The sequence below is a fragment of the Elephas maximus genome, chromosome X (assembly GCF_024166365.1).
Source record: "Elephas maximus indicus isolate mEleMax1 chromosome X, mEleMax1 primary haplotype, whole genome shotgun sequence".
Lineage (NCBI taxonomy): Eukaryota > Metazoa > Chordata > Mammalia > Proboscidea > Elephantidae > Elephas > Elephas maximus.
The window spans coordinates 40805505-40829051 of NC_064846.1; positions in this window are offsets into that span (position 1 = coordinate 40805505).

Consider the following 23547-nt stretch of genomic DNA (forward strand, 5'->3'; position numbering starts at 1 on the left):
GGCCTCTCAGTCTGGTCTCTGTCCTGGGGCCAAGTGCTGATCACTGGTACTGGAGTCGGGGAGGGGACAGTCAATGGGACCCGCTCTGTTCCCCACGACTGTCTTGAACAGTCCATACCCCACGTTCTCCCCTGGTTTCCTTACCAAAACGAACAAAAAAAAAAATCATCCCCGTCCAGTCGATTCCGACTTATAGCGACCCTATAGGACAGAGTAGAACTGCCCCATAGGGCTTCCAGGGAGCGCCTGGTGGATTCGAACTGCTGACCTTTTGGTTAGTAGCCGAATTTCCGAAAGTCTCGCCCCTCACTAGAAAGCAATCAAGTCCCTGGAGCAAACACTGCTCCCAGAGGCAAAGCCGCTGATTTGGGCACCTTGAAAAGCAGCCAGCTGAGGTAAAATTACTCATCTGGCTCTGCCTGAAAAGAGCAACTTTGAGCCTATGTTTCAGGCTCCTCTCTCAGCCTTTGGAACAGCGTTACCTTTTACAGGGATTGCTTTGTGTAGTATTTCAAAGAAGCCAAACAAAAACAAATTATTGAGGTTTATGGGAAATTCTAACCTGAACAAAGGACTGTACTCTGTAAGAAAGATGAGGCCTAGAAAGTAAACTATGAGGAAACATTCCAGCTTGGCCAGAGAGGAAATAATTATTATAATGCTATTTACCAATATAGCACCTTTCATCAGGAAACTCAGATTTAAACTCAAACCGCCCAGGTAAGAGAAGGTGGTGGCAGTTCTATGAAACACAGGACAAATCAATGCCCACAGAGGAACCAGCAGAAAGTCAAATTCTGTACCCTATGTGCAGCTCCTTTGTTCTCCACTGACAGACAAGAATTTTCCACTTGCAGCAGAAATTTGCCCTGGGGAATCTGGGCCAGTAAAGCAGAGTAAAGTCCATGAGGGAAGTGGGAAGGTAGTAAGGAGAAAGTTCAGCAAGTTTCTAACTTTGCCTTGGACATAGCGTAGGCTAGTATGTGTGTGTAAGCAGGAGCGCGTGTCTGTTAGTGTTATACCATTGACCTGTCTTAGACATAGAAACAACAACAACAAACAGCCCATTGCCACTGAGTTGATTCCAACTCATAGCGACCCTATAGGACAGAGTAGAACTGCCCCATAGGATTCCAAGGAGTGGCTGGTGGTTTTGAACTGCTGACCTTTTGGCTAGCAGCCGAGCTCTTAACCACTGTGCCACCAGGGCTCCTAGACATAGAAAAGAGGGGCTTAGAACCCTCTTTGGAAACCCCGGTGGCATAGTGGTTAAGTGTTACGGCTGCTAAGCAAGAGGTCGGCAGCTCGAATCCGCCAGGTGCTCCTTGGAAACTCTATGGGGCAGTTCTACTCTGTCCCATAGGGTCGCTATGAGTCGGAATCGACTCGACGGCACTGGGTTTGGTTTTGGTTTTGGGTTTATAACGCTCTTTACAAAAGGATGAGCTGAAAAGTGAATCTAATAGCATTTATCAAAATATTCAAGTCTCGTAGAAATGAAAGGGACCTACCATGAGGCACTGCAAACAGATGGCAACTAGGGGAATAGAAAGAGACTAGGAATCCCAAGAATAGAAAAATAAGTGACCTTAAGTATGTCTGGGGTAGGTGCAATGCCAAGGAAACAATCAGCAATTTTCCCTGTCTGTTAGAGAGAAGCTTTTCAAACCTTTGAGAGTTTAGGGCATCTGGTACATAGAATTTTAAACGGAAGGTATTTTAGAAAATGTGCTGGTTTGTGTGTTTTTGTTTGTTTGCTTGTTTTTGGTGTGTTATTCCCATTGTCACACATGGCTTTTCATGACCTGGTCCTGACCACCCTTTTAGTGTCATCTCTTGCCATTCCCTATCTCAAATTCTTAAGTGTGTGTGTCCTTTCCTATGCATGCATATACATGCTGTTTCACACCTCTGTGCCTTTGCTCACGCTATTTCTTCTTCTGGGAATTCCCACCCTCCTCTTCAAGTGGCTAACTACTACTCATCCTTTAGGACTCTGCTTAGCTGTCACCTCCTCCAGGTCTTTCTACAATGGTTTCCCTTCTGTTATCTCAGGTGGGTATAGATGCCTCTCCTCTGTATTCCTATCTACCCTGCACTCTTTTTACATTCTGTAAAATCCTTTGCGTGTAGTCCTATAGCCTGTGAGTCCTTTGAGGGTAGGGAGACTGTCTTAGTCATTCCTGTATTTCCAGTATCTAGCACAGAACCTGACACAGAGCAGGAGCTCAGTAAATATTTTTTAGAAAAACTTGATTCTGACAGGCCATTTAATGACTTTGTTGTCAAACCAGGGAAAAGACAGCTGGTCTAGAATCCATCTCGCGAGAGATCATGAAATACTAGGAGCAGCTTCTCTATTTTGGGGGGTCTGACTTGATGAACAAATTGTATTTGTGAATTATTTATTATTTATTCACTTGGAACTTGACATTAACCACTTTATTAAAAGAAAAAAATAAGGCCTCATTCAGAGGCAAAACATTAGTGAATTTTTTTTCTAAAATAATTCCCTTCATTCCCAGGAAGCAAGAACTACTTAAGAAAGACAATCACATAGATGTGTTTGAACCAGAAAAGGAGATGACTCTCTAACTGAAGCATCAAGTGAATGGACAGAGAAAGCACATACTAATTTCCTACAGAGTATAGAAGGATATACAGGATAACATGCCAGACAACTCTAGAAGAAAATGATAGCTACTGATCCACAATTTCTTACCGGTGCTTTCTCAACAGGGAAAGTGAATCTGTTGCATTTCATTATTAATTGTTACTATTATTATTTTTTTTACTTAGCTGCAGCATACCATAGAGATTTTTTTTAAATATAAGCTTTGTATTAACGTGTAGCATGCATACCAAAAGTACACAAATTGTAACTGTACAGCTTGATAAATTTTTGCAAACCTATACACCCATGTAAATAGCATCTAGTTCAAGAAACAGAATATTACCAGAGCACCATAATACCCCTCATTACTCCTCAAGGGTCACCACTATCTTGAGTTTTAACACCACGGTTTTGCCAGTTTTCTAACCTTTTCTAAATGGAATATTATAGTAGGTACACTTTTGTGTCTGACTTCTTTTCACTAAACATTATGTTTTGGAGATCCAGCCATGCTGTTGCGAATAGCTGTAGTTCACCTATTATCATTCTAAACAGTATTCCAATGCATAAATATACTGAACATATTATCATTTTACTGATGGAATTTGGACTGTTTCCAGATTGAGGCTATTTCGAATAGTGCCCCTATGCCCCTATGAACCGTCTTGTAATATATCTTCTTATGCATTTCTGTTAGGTATAGACATAGAGTGGAATTTCTGGATCACAGGATATAATATGTTCAGCTTTAGTAGACGCCATCAAACAGTTTTCCAAAGTGATTTTCCAGTTTACATTTTCACCACCACTACTGCATAGAATTTTAAACGCCACATGGAATGGACTATAGAAAAAAAAGAGAAGGAAAATGGGAGCAAAGTAATGCTCGATGGAAAAAGAGAAGAAACAATTATTGAGCCAGGTACCTCGCTAAGTGCACTACATTTATTATCCCATTTAATTCTCACAAAGCTCTTTGAAGGTAGGACCTACTATAACCCTTATTTTGCAAACTGAGATTCAGAGAAATTAAGTCACTTGCTCAAGGTCACACAACTAGTAAGTGACAGAACTGAGACTTAAACCCAAATTATCTGACTCTAAGCCTATGCTGTCAAATCACTCTAATATAAGAAAATCAGGGCAACACATTGGCAAAGGTTTTGTCTGTGGCATTCCTGCTGCCCAAGGCTCCATCTTCCATCAACATTAATGATGACATGGCATATCGAGGCATCATTTGAACTTCCATATCCTACAGAACACCACATACGGATAAAACTGTTTAACCTCATCTTCGTAAGATTGAAAACAACTTCTCTGTATTTCCTCCTCGAAGGAGAAGTCACAACTTAGACAACCCATGTGCGCCTCCTTCCCAACTATTTGCCTGCTGAGTCTCACACTGTCAATTTGCCAGGGTCACTCACAAAAGGCTCAGATTTAATTGATTCATAGTGAAGATAATCAGTACTGGGTACCCAAGGTGAAGGCTGGATTTCAGTAGCTGCAGCTTAGAAACAAAGACGGATGCATACTGCTCTTTAAAACATCATAAGCACATAGGATTTGGAGCCTCAGAACACCTAGATGCTTCACTAACACATCCCATTGAATGTAGCTATTTATTTATTTATTTCTAAATCTCTTAACCAAACCAAATCCTTAAAATAAGACATGCCCGAATCACACTGGGCAATAGAGCCAATGTGACTTAAAAAAAGAAAAAAATCAAGAATTTTCTCACCCAGGACTGAGAGGTTCTTTCTACAGTCCAATATTTATTCTTTCCATCACACTGAAACTTTGATTATGTAGCCATTAGTGGTACTCACTAAATTGTAAGTAACAATGAATGAACATTTTCATTTGACCCAGTTATCTGACACTATTGTAATGATGCATTAAAGGAGAGAAATACTTAGTCCTCAGTCTCGATACACTGGTGTTTCTCCTTTTAAAAGCACTGCAGTAAGTGCTTACTGCTGGTTTGCGTTTACAATAATGAACTTTATCCGAATTACGTGCCCTCACTCTTAAACATCTGATGACTTAAACATTTGGAGAGCTTTGTCCCTAACCTTTTGCTTTCCCACCTCTAAGGAAATAATTCACTCCATGTGGTTCACATAATAATTGCTCTTGTTAACTTCTTACATAAAAACAAACACAGCAAAAATAATTTTACATGGAGCTTAAGTGAAATCTACCTACTCGAGTCCTTTGAGAAGGTAAAATCAGTTGAAGAATAATGATGTGAATAGTTTCTAGGTTCAGGTGCAGGTATTTTCAACGTACTCCTGGTGGCGCAGTGGTTAAGAGCTTGGTTGCTAACCAAGAGTTTGGCAATTCAAATCCACCAGTTGCTCCTTGCAAACCCTATGGGGTAGTTCTACTCAGCCCTCTAGGGTAGCTAGGAGTCAGAATCCACTCGGTGGCAAAAGATTTGGTTTTTGGGTTATTCTAATTAATGAAGATTGAGTTGGAAACACCATTGAGTACATATCATGAAGGAAATGCTAGGAACGAAACCAATCATGTGTGTAAAGTATCACATTTATTTTCTCTTGCTCGGCTGAAGTTTTTTAACATAAAAGTGGCGTGCAGTAGACTGTCTAATATGTAAGTAATATAATGCAATTCTTTCCTCCTTCACTAAGCACAGTGATGCTCAAGCTTCCGTTGCTAAAACTGACATCTGGAGAGCTATCCGAGGCCTCCTCCATCTATGCACTTTCTTTTATCACTCAATGTCAGGAAACTGGTTTGTCTGTGTTTTACTACTGTCAAACAATACTGTCACCACCGATAATAATATTACTGTCTCTAACAATAATAACAATAACTACCTACCACAATAATAATACTATCAGCTGCCATTTTATCGAGCAGCTACCATATGTGTGTTCTTTTCAGTACTCACAACAACTCTACCAACCAGGTACTATTATTATCCCCATTTTTGTATACGAATAAACAAGCTGAGAGAGGTGAAATGACTTGTCCAAGGCCATAGGGCTGGAAAATGTAGGGGCTAGAATTCAAATCAAGTTCTGTTAACAGAATCTGAGCTTTTTTCAGTAATCATATCATGGGGTTTCTCCTTCCCACCTCAGCGTTTCCGAATTATTCCATAATTTCTATTCCTCTCCTATTCTGTTCACTTCTATTTCTTCTTCCTTTATCCCTTATCATACCTCACCCAGCCCTTCTCCCAGACTGGTTTAGTTTTCCTTTCTCCCAGTCTGTCCTCTTTCTAACTAACCCTCCCTTTTCATCAGTCTATGCTTAAAACACAAACAAAATGTAATTAGTATTCATCACCAGCCTGGACAGATAACACCTTAACATCTGCCGGCTATCTCACTGCTCCAAGCTTGCGATCCCTCCCCAGAGACTACTGGAAGAAGAGGGACGATTCAGTGTACGAGCCAATTGGATCTGTTTCATGGGCTTTCCTACTCACAATCAGAGATTAGTTTATGAAACCAGCACCAGGACCTCTGCCAATACCCATTGGCAGGGAAGGGGCTATGAAGAAAGTGAAGCCCAGCTCTACAAATCAGTCATCTTAGTTATAAATATCAATGTGCTACAGCAAGCACTTACTGGTGATCAGGAGTTCAGGCTGTCCATGACCCCGTGTTATTGGGATAGTGTTGTTTTCAAGTTTAGGAGTGGTGATACACCTGTCTTATAATTACACAACACCAGCTAATACCTCAGTATAGCATTAGCCTGACTCATTTGTTTAGCTCTTTTGTGTCTGGAAATGAAGGAAGCTGTGCAGTTAAGACTTACTATGAAATATCAATGGAAAATGCCCGAAAATAAAAATAAAGCTTCTTTCATAACATCATTTCATTAAATTGTTTTAACAACTGGAGCTGCTCATTCCAGTGAGGTACACCAGGTGAAATAGGTGCAGGACATATGGTGCTATTTGTCTAAATAGTCAATAGAAAAACACTCACACTGCTGTTTTTTAACATCTTAATGCAAAGAAGAAGCCCTGGTGGCACAGTGATTAAGAGTTACAGCTGCTAACCAAAAGCTCAGCAGTTTGAATTCACCAGCCACTCCTTGGAAACCCTAAGGGGCACTTCTGTTCTGCCCTATAGGGTCACTATGAGTCAGAAAAAATTCAATGGCAACGGTTTTTTTTTTTTAATGCAAAGAAACTGTGGAGCCATAAAAATAGCAACATTTCCTGGTGTAGGTACTAAATCCTATTACCTATTCTGACTAGTATGCCCTTTAGGCCACCACTCCTCCGTCAGATGGTTGTACTGTGGTGGCTTGTGTGTTGTTGTGATGCTGGAAATTATGCCACAGGTATTTCAAATACCAGCAGGGTCACCCATGGTGACCGATTTCAGTGGAGTTTCCAGACTAAGACATACGAGGAAGAAGGACATAGTGGTCTACTTCTGAAAAAATTGGCTAGTGAAAACCTTATGAATAGCAGCAGAACAACGTCTGTTAGAGTGCCAGAAGATGCGCCCCTCAGGTTAGAAGGCACTCAAAGTACTACCGGGGAACAGCAGCCTCCTCAAAGAACAGTCGACCTTAATGACATGGATGGAGTCCTTTCAGGAAATTCATTTCCTGATGTGGCATGACTCAAAATGAGAAGAAGCATGAGCCGTTAATAACTGGAACATGGAATGCACGAAGTATGAATCCAGGAAAATTGGAAGTCATCAGAAATGAAATGGAATGCATAAAAAATCGATATCCTAGGCATTAGTGAGCAGAAATGGACTGGTACTGGCTTTTTTTTTTTAATAATTTTTATTGTGCTTTAAGTGAAAGTTTACAAATCAAGTCAGTCTGTCACATATAAGCTTATATACACCTTACTCCATACTCCCACTTACTCTCCCCCTAATGAGTCAGCCCGCTCCCTCCTTCCAGTCTCTCCTTTCGTGACGATTTTGCCAGTTTCCAACCCTCTCTACCCTCCTATCTCCCCTCCAGACAGGAGATACCAACACAGTCTCAAGTGTCCACCTGATACAAGTAGCTCACTCTTCATCAGCATCTCTCTCCAACCCATTGTCCAGTCCCTTCCATGTCTGATGAGTTGTCTTCAGGAATGGTTCCTGTCCTGGGCCAACAGAAGGTTTGGGGGCCATAACTGCAGGGATTCCTCTAGTCTCAGTCAGACCATTAAGTCTGGTCTTTTTATGAGAATTTGGGGTCTGCATCCCACTGATCTCCTGCTCCCTCAGGGGTTCTCTGTTGCGCTCCCTGTCAGGACAGTGATCGGTTATGGCCGGGTATCATCCAGTTCTTCTGGTCTCAGGATGACGTAAGTCTCTGGTTCATGGGGCCCTTTCTGTCTCTTGGGCTCATAGTTATCGTGTGACCTTGGTGTTCTTCATTCTCCTTTGATCCAGGTGGGTTGAGACCAATTGATGCATCTTAGATGGCCACTTGTTAGCATTTAAGACCCCAGACGCCGCATTTCAAAGTGGGATGCAGAATGTTTTCATAATAGAATTATTTTGCCAGTTGACTTAGAAGTCCCCTTAAGCCACAGTCCACAAACCCCCGCTCTTGCTCCACTGACCTTTGAAGCATTCAGTTTATCCCGGAAACTTCTTTGCTTTTGGTCCAGTCCAGTTGAGCTGACCTTCGGTGTATTGAGTATTGTCCTTCCCTTCATCTAAAGTAGTTCTTATCTACTAACTAATCAGTAAATAACCCTCTCCCACCCTCCCTCCCTCCCCTCCTCGTAACCACAAAAGTATGTGTTCTTCTCAGTTTATACTATTTCTCAAGATCTTATAATAGTGGTCTTATACAATATTTGTCCTTTTGGGTACTGGCTATTTTGAATCAGGCAATCGTATGGTCTACTATGCTGGGAATGAAAAATTGAAGAAGAATGGCATACCATTCATCCTCAAAAACAGGACATTTCAAGGTCTATCCTAAAGTACAATGCTGTCAGTGATAGGATAATATCCATATGCTTACAACTAAGACCAGTTAATGGGACTATTACTCAAATTTATGCATCAACCACTACTGCCAAAGATGAAGAAAATGAAGATTTTTACCAACTTCTGCAGGGATCTTAAAAGCTTGTGAGCAGCCATCTAAGATTCTCCACTGGTCCCACCTTTCTGGAACAAGGAAGAATGACAAAAACAATAGACACAAGGGAAAGATTAGTCCAAAGGTCTAATGGATCACAACTACCACAGCCTCCACCAGACTGAGTCCAGCACAACTAGATGCTACCCAGCTATCACCACTGACTGCTCTGACAGGGTTCACAATAGAGGGTCCCTGACAGAGCTGGAGAAAAATGTAGGACAAAATTCTAACTCACAAAGAAAAGAGACCAGACTTACTGGTCCAACAAAGAATGGAGAAACCCTGAGAGTGTGGCCCTGGACACCCTTTTAACTCAGTACTGAAGTCACTCTTGAGGTTCACCCTTCAGCCAAAGATTAGACAGGCCCATAAACCAAACAATAACACACATAGCTCAACTATGTATGTGAGACTAAAATGGGCACACCAACCTAGTGGCAAGGACAAGAAGGCAGGAGGGGACACGCAAGCTGGGAGAATGGAAGAGGGGAACCTGAAGTCGAGAAGGGGAGTTTGTTGACACATTGTGGGGTTGGCAGTCAATGTCACAAAACAATATGTGTATTAATTGTTTGATAAGAAACAAATTTTCTCTGTAAACTTTCATCTAAAGCACAGTTTTTAAAAAAGGGAAAAAAACAACGTATTACAACAACAACAACAAATAAAATTGTTCAAACATGCAATCAAGATGCATTGAAAATTACTGGTGATTGGAATGAGAAAGTTGGAAACAAAGAATAAGAATCTGTAGCTGGAAAATATGGCCTTGGTGATAGAAATGACCCCAGAGATTGCATGATAGAATTTTGCAAGACCAATGACTCATTCATTGCAAATACCTTTTACCAACACCATAAAGGGTGTCTATACACATGGACCTCATCAGGCTGAATACAAAGGAATCAAATCAACTACACCTGTGGAAAGAGACAATGGAAAATATCAGTGTCTTCAGTCAGACAAGGCCAGGGGCCAACTGCAGAACAGACCATCAATTGCTCATATGCAAGTTCAAGTTGAAGCTGAAGAGAATTGAAATATGTCCACAACCACCTGATTTTGGAGACCACCTCAAGAACAGATTTGACGCATTGAACACTAATGACTAAAGACCAGATGAGTTGTGGGATGACATCAACAACATCATACGTGAAGAAAGCAAAAGGTCATTAAAACTGGACGTCAGAAGAGACTCTAAAACTTACTCTTCAATGTAGAACAGCTAAAGTGAGTAGAAGAAATGATGAAGGAATAGAACTGAATAGAAGATTTCAAAGGGCAGCTCAAGAAGACAAAATAACGTATTATAATGAGATGTTCAAAGACCTGGAGTTAGAAAACCAAAAGGGAATTTTCTCAAGCTGAAAGAACTGAAAAAAAATTCAACCCTCAAGTTGCAATATTGAAGGATTCTACGGGCCCTGGTGGTGCAGTGGTTAAGAGCTATGGCTGTTAACCAAAAGGTTGGCAGTTTGAATCAACCAGGCGCTCCTTGGAAACCATATGGGTCAGTTCTACTCTGTCCTATAGGGTCGCTATGAGTTGGAATCGACTCAACATCAATGGGTTTTCTGGATAGGCAAAATGTTGAATGACACAGGAAGGATCAAAAGAAGATGGAAGGAATACACACTCAATGTACCAGAAAGAATTGGTTGGACAGATGCAGCACTGGAGGTGCTCACTCATCTATGCCAAGAAATTTGGAAGACAGCCCTCTGAGTGACAGGTGTCCAAATAATGGGTGTGCATGAAGTCCTCTGGAGCCATATTGGAAGGTGGTTTCCCCTGCTCTGTTCACCAACATGAGAGTTCTGCTAGAGTTCCAACCTCTTCCAGGCTTCCCTCAGTTCCATGCCTGGTGGTACATCTCAGAGCCTCTGGCTGTTGGGGGCACCTTCATCAACTGGCATCCACCTTGGGTACCATACTGGCAAGATGGCTCAAGCCTGGCTACCTTTGGAAAACATATACATACTTTTTATGCCAAGTTAGTTCAGGATGTTCTACTGACTGTCTGCTCTCTTTACCCTGCCATCTCTATTTTAGTATTTTCTCTCCTACTCAAACAATCATAAGGTACAGATCAGGTGGTTCACTAGATAAACAGAGGTTAAAACAGAAAGCGACATGCCAGTGTCCCCTTTTTGCCAAGCAGTTATCTCGGAGTTCTCTCCACCTGTACTTGACTTTAGAGCATATCTCCTATCCCCCTTTAAAAAGAAAGAGGAAAACCGCAATACCTCACACACTCTTATACTACTTTCACATATAACTTCTCACATGGTCCTTCTAATGATACTGTGAAATAGGTAGCAAAGGTATCTCTGTCCCCACTTTGCCGAAGAACCCAAAATTCAAGGGTTATAAGACTTTCCAAAGTACTGTGTTTTCAAAAGTCCCCTATGTGAGTGGCAGAGCCAGCAGTAAACTCTGGTTACCAGATTCCTAGGCCTGCGCCCTTTCTGGGACACTGCTGGGGCCCCAGTCTAACATTGTCTTCACAGGGTTTCCGCCTTATATTTCCAACTACACTAACATAAAGACCTGTGGGACCTCTATAATGAAATATCCTTGTGTAGGGTTGGTCCAAATTAGAGAGGTCTCATTCAGGATTCTCATCATACTATATTAAAGCAAGATTCTGGTAAATAAAGGGTGACATGGTACATATGCTACACTAGGTGCTATGGGGAAGTTGTCCACAAGGAGCTTGCAGCCTTGCTCGGGAGGGTATTAAAACCCATTGCTGTCTAGTCGATTCCGACTCATAGCGATCCTATAGAACAGAGTAGAACTGCCCCATAGAGTTTCCAAGGAGCTCCTGGTGGAATAAAACCATGTCAGAAGTGGGATTAGACAGTTAAATAATACAAAGAATAATCGAGTACTAAATTCTGGGTACAGATTTAAGTGCTCAGAAGATTGGAATAGTAGGGAGAACTTCAAAGGGGACTTGAGATAAGTCTTGACTGAAAGGATTAGGGCTTATGGAACAAGATAACTGTAATTAGGCAGGAATGAGTATAAAGCAGCATGATTGCAGGTCTGACTACAGCAAAAAATTCTGCTTTGGGGAGGGGTAAAAGGAAGTGTCGGATCACTGCTGTGGGACTACCAGATTGCAAGCTTCATGAAGGAAGGACCTTGTCTTGTTCGCCACCATATCCCCAGTGCCTTGAAATGGTCCTGGAGCATAGCAGGCTTAATAAATACATATTGCTCGTGGAGCCAAGGCTGAGAATAGATGCGCTTGGATCTAGATTCCACCTGTAGGTAAGAGGTAACCTTCGAAGTTGATCAATGACAAAAATCACTCGAGAATTTTCCAGGATGACTTTAGCATAATTTCATATTCAGCCTTTATGTTTCACAGTTATTCTAAGGATGCCCAAAAGTAGGTAAGGGCAAAACCACAGTCCCAGCACTTAAAATAAGGATGAGGGATGACCTAAGTAGCATTCATTTTTATTTCTTTGGCTATTGTCAAAAATGAATTTTATTGCAGTATTTGTGTTGTTTTTTGTGGTGTGAAAATCAGGATTTACATTGATTTGCATGGTTGATGGGACTGTAAATTGGTATACATTCTGGAGGGTAATTTGACAACATCAAAAATCTGAAGAATGTTCATATCCTTTGACCTGGTACTTCTTAATTGCAGGAATCTACCCTGGGAAAACAAAGATATGAACAAAAATTTAATTACAAGACTGTTTATGCAATATATTCATACTGAGGAAAAACTCTGAAAACACTTAATATCTTAAAATTTCATGAATGTTTCAGTAAACTTTATATATTTTAACCAAGAAAATTCATTTTGTACAAGAATATTTTATGGCATATAAAAATGCAGACATATACACATACGCTTTAGGAAAAAGACTGGAAGAAATTATGTCAAAATAATAAGAGGAGTTTTCTCTGAGTGGTGAGATTGTTAATACTTTATATTCTTAATCATCATGTTTCTTTTTTATAATCAGAAAAAAGTATATTTTATGAATTTTTTTAATCCACATTTGATTCTATTTTCACATGCCTTCTGCAGAGGCATAAAATGAAATGGGACAGTGGAGAGTAAGTGATAATGAATTCAATACAACTGAGGAACCTACTGGTATTTATGGACTATGCCTAGGTACCCTTAGCCAATTCTTGGAGTAATCCTGCAAATTCCTCCTTTGTCTTAGTGCTCTTGCCTCAATAGGGATGTCCATGGAAAAGCAATATTAGAGAAAGATGGATCAAGGACCTAAATGAGAAAACTAAAAACATAGTTTTATGGTTTTCCTAGAAGAAAAGGTAGAGGTGAAGCTATGGGATCTAGTTTTTATTGATGGGCTATAAGATATGACAACAAAAGCACTAGCAGAAAATGATAAGAGATAAATGGGACCTCATGAAAATGAAATACTTTTGTTCAACAAAGGACTTTATCAAAAAAGAGAAAAGACAACCTACAGATAGAAAATTTTGAGCAATCATGTCTCCAATAAGGGCTAATAGCCACAATATATAAAATACTTCAATTTACAATAAAAAAGACAAACAATCCAATCAAAAAATGCACAGAGGACTTGAACAGACATTTCACCAAAAAAGATATTCAAATGGCCAATAAGCACATGAAAAGATGCTCAACTTCATTAGCCATCCCGTTCCCATTCCTGTTGTTATCGATTCCGACTCATAGCGTAGAGTTTCCAAGGAGCACCTGGTGGATTTGAACTGCCAGCCTTTTGGTTAGCAGCCATACTTCTTAACCATTACACCACCAGGGTTCCCCATTAGCCACTAGGGAGATGCAAATCAAAACAACAATGAACTACTGTCTCATAATGATTAGTTTGGCAATGACCAAAAAAAAAAAAAAAAAAGGAACAAATTAGATGTTTCCCAGATTGTGGAGACACTGGAACACTCACCCATTCCTAGTGCGAATGTAAAATGGTAAAGCCACGGTGGGAAACAATTTGGAGGATCTTCAAAAAGTTGAACATAGAACTACCCAGCAATCCCAATCTTAGTTATATACCCAGAATAAGTGAAGGCAGGAATGCAAACAAAAACCTGTACATTACTGTTCATTGCAGCACTATTCGCAATAGCCAAAAGGTGGGAATAACCAAAATGTCCATCAACAGATGAAAAGAGAAACAAAATGTGGTGTGTGTGTATATATATATATATAATGAAATATTATTCAGCCATAAAGAGAAATGAAGTCCTGATCCTTGGAACAACATGGATGAACCTTGAAAATGTTGCTGTTGTTGTTGTTAGGTGCGGTCGAGTCGGTTCCGACTCATAGCGACCCTATGCACAACAGAACGAAACACTGCCCTGTCCTGAGCCATCCTTACAATCGTTGTTATGCTTGAGCTCATTGTTGCAGCCACTGTGTCAATCCACCTTGTTGAGGGTCTTCCTCTTTTCCGCTGACCCTATACTCTGCCAAGCATGATGTCCTTCTCCAGGGACTGTTGATCCCTCCTGACAACCTGTCCAAAGTATGTAAGATGCAGTCTCGCCATCCTTGCCTCTAAGGAGCATTCTGGCTGCACTTCTTCCAAGACAGATTTTTTCATTCTTTTGGCAGTCCATGGTATAGTCAATATTCTTTGCCAACACCACACTTCAAAGGTGTCAACTCTTCTTCGGTCTTCCTTATTCATTGTCCAGCTTTCACATGCATATGGCGTGATTGAAAATACCATGGCTGGGTCAGGCGCACCTTAGTCTTCAGGATGACATCTTTGCTCTTCAACACTTTAAAGAGGTCCTTTGCAGCAGATTTGCCCAATGCAATGTGTCTCTTGATTTCTTGACTTCTTCTTCCATGGCTGTTGAGTGTAGATCCAAGTGAAATGAAATCCTTGACAACTTCAACCTTTTCTCTGTTTATCATGATGTTGCTCATTGGTCCAGTTGTGAGGATTTTTGTTTTCTTTATGTTGAGGTGCAATCCATACTGAAGGCTGTGGTCTTTGATCTTCATTAGTAGGTCCTTCAAGTCCTCTTCACTTTCAGCAAGCAAGGTTGTGTCATCTGCATAACGCAGGTTGTTAATGAGTCTTCCTCCAATTCTAATGCCCTTTCTTCTTCATATAGTCCATCTTCTTGGATAATTTGTTCAGCATACAGATTGAAGAGGTATGGTGATAGAATACAACCCTATATGTACAACCCTATATGTACAACAAAATGAAACGCTGCCTGGTCCTGGACCATCCTCACAGTCTTTGTTAGGCTTGAGCTCGTTGCAGCAGCCACTGTGTCAAACAATCTCATTGAGGGTCTTTTTCCCTGACCCTCTACTTTACCAAGCATGATTTCCTTCTCCAAGGACTGGTCCCTCCTGATAACATGTCCAGAGTATGTGGACGAAGCTTTACCATCCTTGCTTCTAAGGAGCATTCTGGCTGTACTTATTCCAAAACAGATTTATTTGTTCTTCTGGCAGTCTATGGTTTGTTCAATATTCTTTGCCAACACCATCATTCAAAGGTGTCGATTCTTCTTTGGTCTTCAATAAATGTCCGGCTTCCACGTGCATATGAGGCAACTGAAAATACCATGGTTTGGGTCAGGAGCACCTTTGGCCTCAAAGTGACATCTTTGTTTTCAACACTTTAAAAAGGTCTTTTGCAGCAAATTTGCCCAATGCAACACATTGTTTGATTTCCTGACTGCTGCTACCATGGGTGTTAATTGTTGATCCAAGTAAAATGAAATCCTTGACGACATCAATTTTTTCTCCTTTTATCATGGTGTTGACTGTTGGTTCCGTTGTGAAAATCTTTGTTTTCTTTATGTTGAAGTGCAATCCATACTGAAGGCTGTAGCCTTTGATCTTCATCTGTGTTTCAAGTTCTCTTCACTTTATGCAAGCGAGGTTGTGACTTCTGCATATCACAGGTTATTAATGAATCTTCCTCCAATCCTGATGCTGCATTCTTCTTCATACAGTCCAGGTTCTCAGATTATTTGCTCAGCATACAGATTGAATTAATATGGGGAAAGTATTCAACTCTCACACACATTTACTGATTTTAAACCACACAGTATCCTCTCGTTCTGCTTGAACGACTGTCTCTTGATTTATGTACAGGTTCCTTATGAGCATAATAAGTGTTCTGGAATTCCCATTCTTTGAAATATTATCAGCAATTTGTCATGATGTACATAGTCAAATGCCTTTGCATAGTAAATAAAACACAGGTAAACATCCTTCTGGTATTCTCTGCTTTCAGCCAAGATCCATCTGACATCAGCAATGATATTCCTCATTCTACATCCTTTTCTGAATCCAGCTAGAACTTCTTGCAGTTCCCTGTCAATGTACTACTGCAAAGGTTTATGTGTGATCTTCAGCAAAATTTTACTTATGTGTAATATTAATGATATTGTTCGATAATTTCCTCATTCTGTTGGATCACCTTTCTTTGGAATAGGTACAAATATGTGTAACCTGACCCTATGAATGCCAGTAAATTCCCATTAGTCTTTAACTAGCCCACGCCAGATTTGGCTCACACCGCATGTGCAGAAGGGCCAGCTGTGACCATTAATTGACCTCAACAGAGAATCCAGCAACAGGTGGGACAAATCAGAAGGAAAATCATCACCCGACCCTATTCCAAAGCAAGGGGTCTGACAAGAACCACAGCACCTCCTGTTTCCTGGCCACCTTCTAGAATTTTCCCTCCCCAGTACACCTGTACAGCCACCATCTTGCTGTCCAAATCACTTATAAGCCCTGCTTTCCCATAGCATGGGGAGCCAGATCTGAGGAACTTCCTCCCGGATACTTGCTCTGCACATTGCAGTAAAGTTACTTTCTCAAAGGCCAGTGTCCAGATTATTGGCAAGTCTGAGCACAGGACAGAACTCACCTTCCCGTGTTCAGTAACAATTTTGGTACCCCAGCTGAGACCAAAGGGGTCACACAGATCCTCCATCCAGAGCCCAACACCCCCTCAACTGAGAGTGGAACCCTCAACCCTCAGTGCACCCCGTGCTTATCGTTCAGGAGGATTGGGTGGGTCTCCTGGCCCCGTCTAAGGGGGCAACCGGCCTGACGTGCTTTTACTTTGAGAATCAGAAACTAACTCAAGTACGGGCGTCCACTAGGTAAATGCCCTCAAAATTTCTCTTGTTAAGTGTAGGTGCTTGGGAATAGAGATGGGTTGAAAGTAGGACTAGGACATCCCCGTTAGGGAGGATGGAAGCCTTACTAAGACATCCTCATTACTCCGACACTCCCCTAGCTGATGGCACAGAATGGGCACCGTAGTTTCTTGTTGACCCTGGATCTGGTCCTGGTCTTGGTCCTGGTTCTGAGTGAGTGTGTGTGTGTGAGTGAATCGTGGGAAACCAACCTAGTGTACCTTTACTGGTGCTCTTTATTTTTTCATGTGGATTCTAATCACTGTCTGGGGTCATTTAACTATGCTACCGTCTTAGATCTGTTTTGCAAAACAGAGGGAAAATGGGATGAAATCCCCTACGTACAAACCTTTACATCTCTCTGGCAAAATAAAAACCTACAAAAACAGTGTAAAAAGTTAATAGCGCAGGGGAAAAAGGAAGGGGAGAAAAGCCCCCCACCTGGAGTTCCCTAGGGCAAAAACCAGGCCAGATTAGCTGGATGATTGATAGGGGGCCAGGGTCTTCTGGTTCCACAAAGCCAGAGGCCCAAATCCATATGCATATAAATGGGAAGATAGTTAAAGCGTGGATAAGAGAAATCTGGAATGTTTTAAAAAGGGTTATGTGTTTAGAATCATGAATTTATTTGAATGTTTCTCCTACCTAATGTTGTAAAGCAGACCTAAATACATGATTATAGATTACAGAAAGGATGTAACTCTGCCTTCAGCCAATACTTAATTGGATATGCTAAAAGAGGAACTAGAATTTGTCTGGGAGAAACACAGGCTTTTTGTTTAAAGCCAATAGTCCTGCGTATAGAGTGGGGGCTTAGGTCAAACACCTGAGTCCCACCCAGATTTGCACTTATCCATACCCCTTCCACCTCGAGGTGTAGGCCTGGTTCCTGGCCCAGCAGCCACTACCCCTTTGGTGGAACCCTCTGCCACCCCTCTGGCGCATTGCTTGCCAGCCCCTCATGAGTTAGAAACTCCCGTCCTGCCCAGGGAATAGTCTCCCACACACACCTGTAGTGGGGTGCAATTTGGCCAGGGATCCACCCAAGGCTCCTCAGGGCAATTTCCACTGAGACAAATGCCCGCTGGACTGGATCATACCGACCAGCCTAGAGGGTTTATTTGGGTCCATACACCGTTCTCCACCTCTGACCTGTATAATTGGACGTACAATCTCCCAGTGTACAGAGATGACCCAAAAATGCATAGAAGCTTTGTTTCTGTCCATCTTTGCCACACATCACCCTAATTGGGCTGACTGCAGTCACTCCTAAATATTCTACTAACTCCAGAGGAACAGAGGATGGTCTTAGAGAAGGCATGCCAGGAGGCTGACAAGTTGCATAACTTTAACCCTCAGAATGGTATTAGACTCCCAACAGCCCAAACTGTACCTGCCATAGTTCCACACTGGGACCCAAATATTCCACTGGGGGCAGGGCAGCTAGAATACTATAAAAAATGATAATTGGCTTACAGCAAGGGGCCCCAAAACAAAAGAGCATTATAAAAGTTCATGATGTACAACAAGGCCACAAGGAAAATCCCTCCAGCTTCCTAGAATGGGTATATGAACCACACTAGCAGTTTACTGATATAAACCATGAAGACCCAGAGAATGCTAGGTTAATTGATGTTGAAATTGCCTTCAAGATCTTCAATAATCAGGACCAGGTACAAGAAAAAAAAAAGGAAAATAAAAAAATGAAACAACAGGCTGCACTCCTGGTAGCAGCTCTTGGAGGTAACCTACCACCCAGGCAGACCTTATACGCGGTAAGTCGTCATGGGCCCCAAAAGAGCTAGTGGCCAACCCAAGGCCCCCTAAAGCTAGGCCCCAGTCAGTGTGCCTACTGCAAACAAGAAGGGCACTAGAAGCAGAAGTGCCCCTTGCAGCCAAACCAGTCCAAACAAGAGCCCAAGAAGAAACCCATAACCCATCTCCTACAACTGTCAGCTGATGACATGGACTGATGGGGCCCAGGGGATCCCCTGCAACCCACACAACCAATCTTAATCTCCCACGAGGAGCCCCAGGTTACAACTACAGCGGGAGGGCAACCTACTCAATTCTTAGTGGACATAGGTGCAACCTACTTGGTTTTAAACACCCTGAAGGGCCCACTCCCTAAAACAAACATGACCATTACTGGAGTGTCAGGAAAACCTGCCAATAAACCATTCTTTCAACCTATGGACTGTCAAGTAAGAGGTACAGAATTGACTCATAATTTCTTGTATGTGCCTGAATGTCCTATCCCCCTTTTGTGTAGGGATTTGTTAACCAAGTTAAATGCCCAAGTCACCTTTTCAGCAGGTCACCTTCAAATAGAAGTAAAACCAGATAAAGCCTGTGCTCTTCAAAAGGCCCTTTTGCAGGTGGTCACCACTATGGAATCTCTACTCCTACCCGAGCACATCCAGGATCAAGTTAAACCTCAGGTCTGGGCTACTGGAATCCCTGGTGAGGCAAAGATGGCAATCCCAGTCCAGGTAAGGCTTAAGCCAAACCACATCGTTCCACATCTAAAGCAGCACCCCTTGAAGCTAGAAGCTGAACTAGGCCTACAACCCTTAATCAAAACTTTCTTGGCATGTGGACGTATCGGTCCCTGCAAGTCTGCTTTCAACACCCCTATTCTACCCATAATAAAACCAGGCACTGGAGAGTATCTATTTGAGCAAGACCTACAGGCCATGAATCAGATAGCAGAGGACATTCATCCAGTGGTACCCAATCCATACACTCTGCTGACAGTCCTCCAAGGGGGTTGCATGTGGTATACAGTTTTAGACTTAAAGATACTTTTTATTGTGCCCCTCTGGAAGAAAAGCCCCAAGAAATATTTTCCCTTAAGTGGGAGGATCCCACCTCAGGAACTAAGATTACATACTGCTTGACTGTTTTACCACAAGGGTTCAAGAATAATCCCACTGTCTTTGAGGAGGTACTAGCCAGAGACCTCCGAGACATACACCTAGAGAAGAGCACACTCCTCTAGTATGTAGATGATATTTTAATTGCCAGTCCCACCAAAGAGCTTTCTGACAAGAATACAGTCACAATACTGAACTTCCTAGGAGACCATGGATACAAAGTCTCACAGAAAAAAGCCCGGATCTCTGCCACTGAGGTAAAATACAAAGGGTTCAAAATATCACGAGAGAAAAGAGAGCTGCTACATGATCAGAAAGAGGCCATTGCCCAAGTAGCCTCCCCAACCACAAAGAGACAGTTACAAGGGCTACTTAGAATGCCCAGGCTCTATAGAATCTGGATCCTCAATTTCAGCCTCATCGCAAAACATTTATACCAGGTAGCCCAAGACAGTGATTCTGAACCCTTGGTATGGACACCAGAATGTTGAATAGCCTTCTAACAAATCAAAGATAAGCTGATGTCTGTCCCATCCCTAGGATTACCAGACCTTAAGGAACCTTTCAAGCTATTCACTCACTAGAGGCAGGAAGTTACCTAAGGGTCCTCACTCAGACCCTGGGGCCATGGGAGCAACCCAGTTGCATACTTCTCTAAACAGCTACACCCTGTGGCCCAAAGCTGGTCCACCTGCCTCCCGGCAGTTGCAGCAATGTGTGAACAAAAGCCAAGAAGTTCACTCTTGGCCAACCTACCATGGTTCTAATCCCTCATTGTGTGCTTCCCTTGCTCGAGCAGAAAGGTGGTCTGTGGCTACCAGCGGGGCTACTCAGCAAATACCAAGCTATCCTACTTGAAAATCCCACTGTAACACTAAAGACTGTCTCCACTCTCAACCCTTCAACCCTGTACCCATATTAAAAGACGGAAAACTCAAGCACCACAGTGTCCAGGTAATTGAAGAAGTGTATTCTAGCAGGCCTGACCTGTCTGACCAGCCTCTAAATAACTCTGATTTAAAACTGTTCACAGATGGAAGCAGCTTTGTAAAACAAGGAATCCAAAAAACTGACTACACCATGGTGACCCTCCACAAGACCAGAGAGGCTGAGGCACTGCCCCGGGCCCTCTGCTGAAAAGGCAGAACTTATTGCCTTAACCTGAGCCCTCCAACTGAGCTCCAACCAATGGAAAAGGTATGACTTTTCCGTGCTTCATGCCCACAGAGCCATCTGGAAAGAAAAAGGATTCCTAATTTCAGGTAAAAGAGAAACAAAACATGCAGAAGAGATTTTAGTCCCCCTAGAAGCACCAGCAGAAGTGACAGCTATGTACTAACCCAGATATCAGAAAGCGGAATCTCACATAATTAAAGGAAATCACCTTGCTGATCATGCAGCCAAACAGGAAACTAGAACAAAAATTCCCGCCAATTGCCTTGCTTTAATTCCTAATCTTCAGCTCCCGCAAAACCCCCAGTACACTGAATGTGGTATAAAAAGAGCTTAGGAATGAGGATTTGACCTTAATAACAGAGCAGAAGAAGGGTGACTGTACAATTCTGAAGGAACACCTGATGCACGCAATAATAAGGGCAGCTCATGAGACCACACATTACAGTCAGGATGCTATGTTTCCCTGGCTAGCCAAACTGATTAAAGGGCCCAATCTACAAAAGACTATTCAGAAAGTAGTGCAACAATGTGTCACCTGTGCAAAAAACAATCCAAAAACAGGCCCACCACCTCCTATGCCTGGGGTACAAGTTTGTAGGACTGGACGCAGAGAGGACTGGCAAGTAGACATCACTGTAATGCCAACAGCTACAGAAGGTTTCAAACATCTCTTAGTGTTTATAGGCACCTTTACCGGATGGGTAGAAGCCTTCCCCTGCTGAACAGAAAAGGCATCAGAGATAAGCAAAGCTCTTCTTGATGAAATTGTTCCTAGATTTAGCCTACTTTGTTCAAAATCTCCTCCATTATCACTTTGAATTTTTTTATTCAATTCAAAGTGATAATGGAGGAGATTTTGTATCCAAGGTTACCCAAGAAATTTCAGGCCATTTAGAAATCCAGTGGAAGTTACTTGCTTTCTAAAGGCCACAGATGGCTGGAAAAACAGAGAGGATGAACCATACCTTAAAGAAGGCGTTAGCTAAGCTCTGCAAAGAGAACAACCTGCCCTGGATCAAACTGGTACACACTGCCCTGTTGAGAGTCCGGATGAACCCTAGAAGCAGGCTCCAACTGAGCCCCTATGAAATGCTGTATGGGAGACTTTTCCTTAAGGCAGCCTGGGGATGTAGTGCTTCATATGATCGTCAAGTATTTCAGGAACTTAGTGTTTTCAGGTATCTCAGGTCACTATATGTAACCCTGAAAGCTATCAACCATTACGTGTCCAGTCATATGTTCTTTCCCACAGATATCCCTGTTCATTTCATAAAGAAGTGGGGCGACCATCATCCTCACAGCCAGTTTCAACCTAAGTGGGCCAGTCTTCACGAAGTTCTTCTAGGCACCCAGTCCTCAGTGAAGGCAGCTGGAGTCAAGCCTTGGATCCACTACGCCATGGTGAAATATGCACCCATAGATCCAGATGCACCTTTAAAGGCTACCCTTATAGGCATGGGTCACCAAAGTGCAGACTATTTGTGGGACTACAAAGGCAGCCAACCCCTCGAACCAGAGTGGGAGTACAAGCTGCTAGAAGACATACCTTCTAAGTCTTCTTTGCCTGAAACCCCAGGAGCTAATCATTCCTTGCTTGTTCCTAGGTGCCTAAAACTTTGCCCCATGTCATCAGGAAGTAGCCAGCTGAGTCACCGACCCTTATCCCTTAAGATTAAGGAATTGCTACAATTTAAGTGGGGATAGTAACTTGACCCTATGAATGCCAGTAAGTCTCCATTAGTCCTTAAACTAGCCCAAGCCAGATTTGGCCCACCCTGTATGCGCAGAGGGGCCAGCTATAACCGTTAATGACCTCAACAGGCGACTCAGCAACAGGTGGAACGAATCAGAAGGAAAATCATCACCTAGACTGTATTCCAAAGTGAGAGATCCAACAAGAACCAGGTCACCTATTTCTTGGCCACCTTCTAGAAATTTCCCTCCAAAACCTGCACAGCCACCATCTTGCTGCCCAAATCAAATTAAAAAAAAAAAAATTTTTTCCCACATAGCTTGGGGAGCTGAATCTGAGGAACTTCCTCCCAGCTCCTTGCTCTGCACATTGCAGTAAAGTTACTTTCTTTTTATCAAAGGCCAGTGTCCAGATTATTGGCAGGTCTGAGCATGCCGGACAGAACACACCTTCCCAGGTTTGGTAACACATGAATATCTTTCAGTCGGTTGGCCAGGTAGTTGTCTTCTAAATTTCTTGACATAGATGAGTGAGCACTTTGAACACTGCATCCATTTGTTGAAACATCTCAGTTGGTATTCTGTCAATTTCTGGAGGCTCGTTTTTCATTGTTACCTTCAGTGCAGCTTGCACTTCTTCCTTTGGTACCATCAGTTCTTGATCATACACTACCTCCTGAAATGGTTGAATGTAGACCAATTCTTTTTGGTACAGTTTCTCTGTGTATTCCTTCCATCTGCCTTTGATGCTTCCTGTGTCGTTCAATGTTTTGCCCATAGAATTCGTCAAAATTGCAACTCTAGCTTGATTTTTTTCTTCAGTCCTTTCAGCTTGAGAAATTCTGAGCATATTCTCCCCTTTTGGTTTTCTAACTGCAGGTCTTTGCACACTTCATTATAATG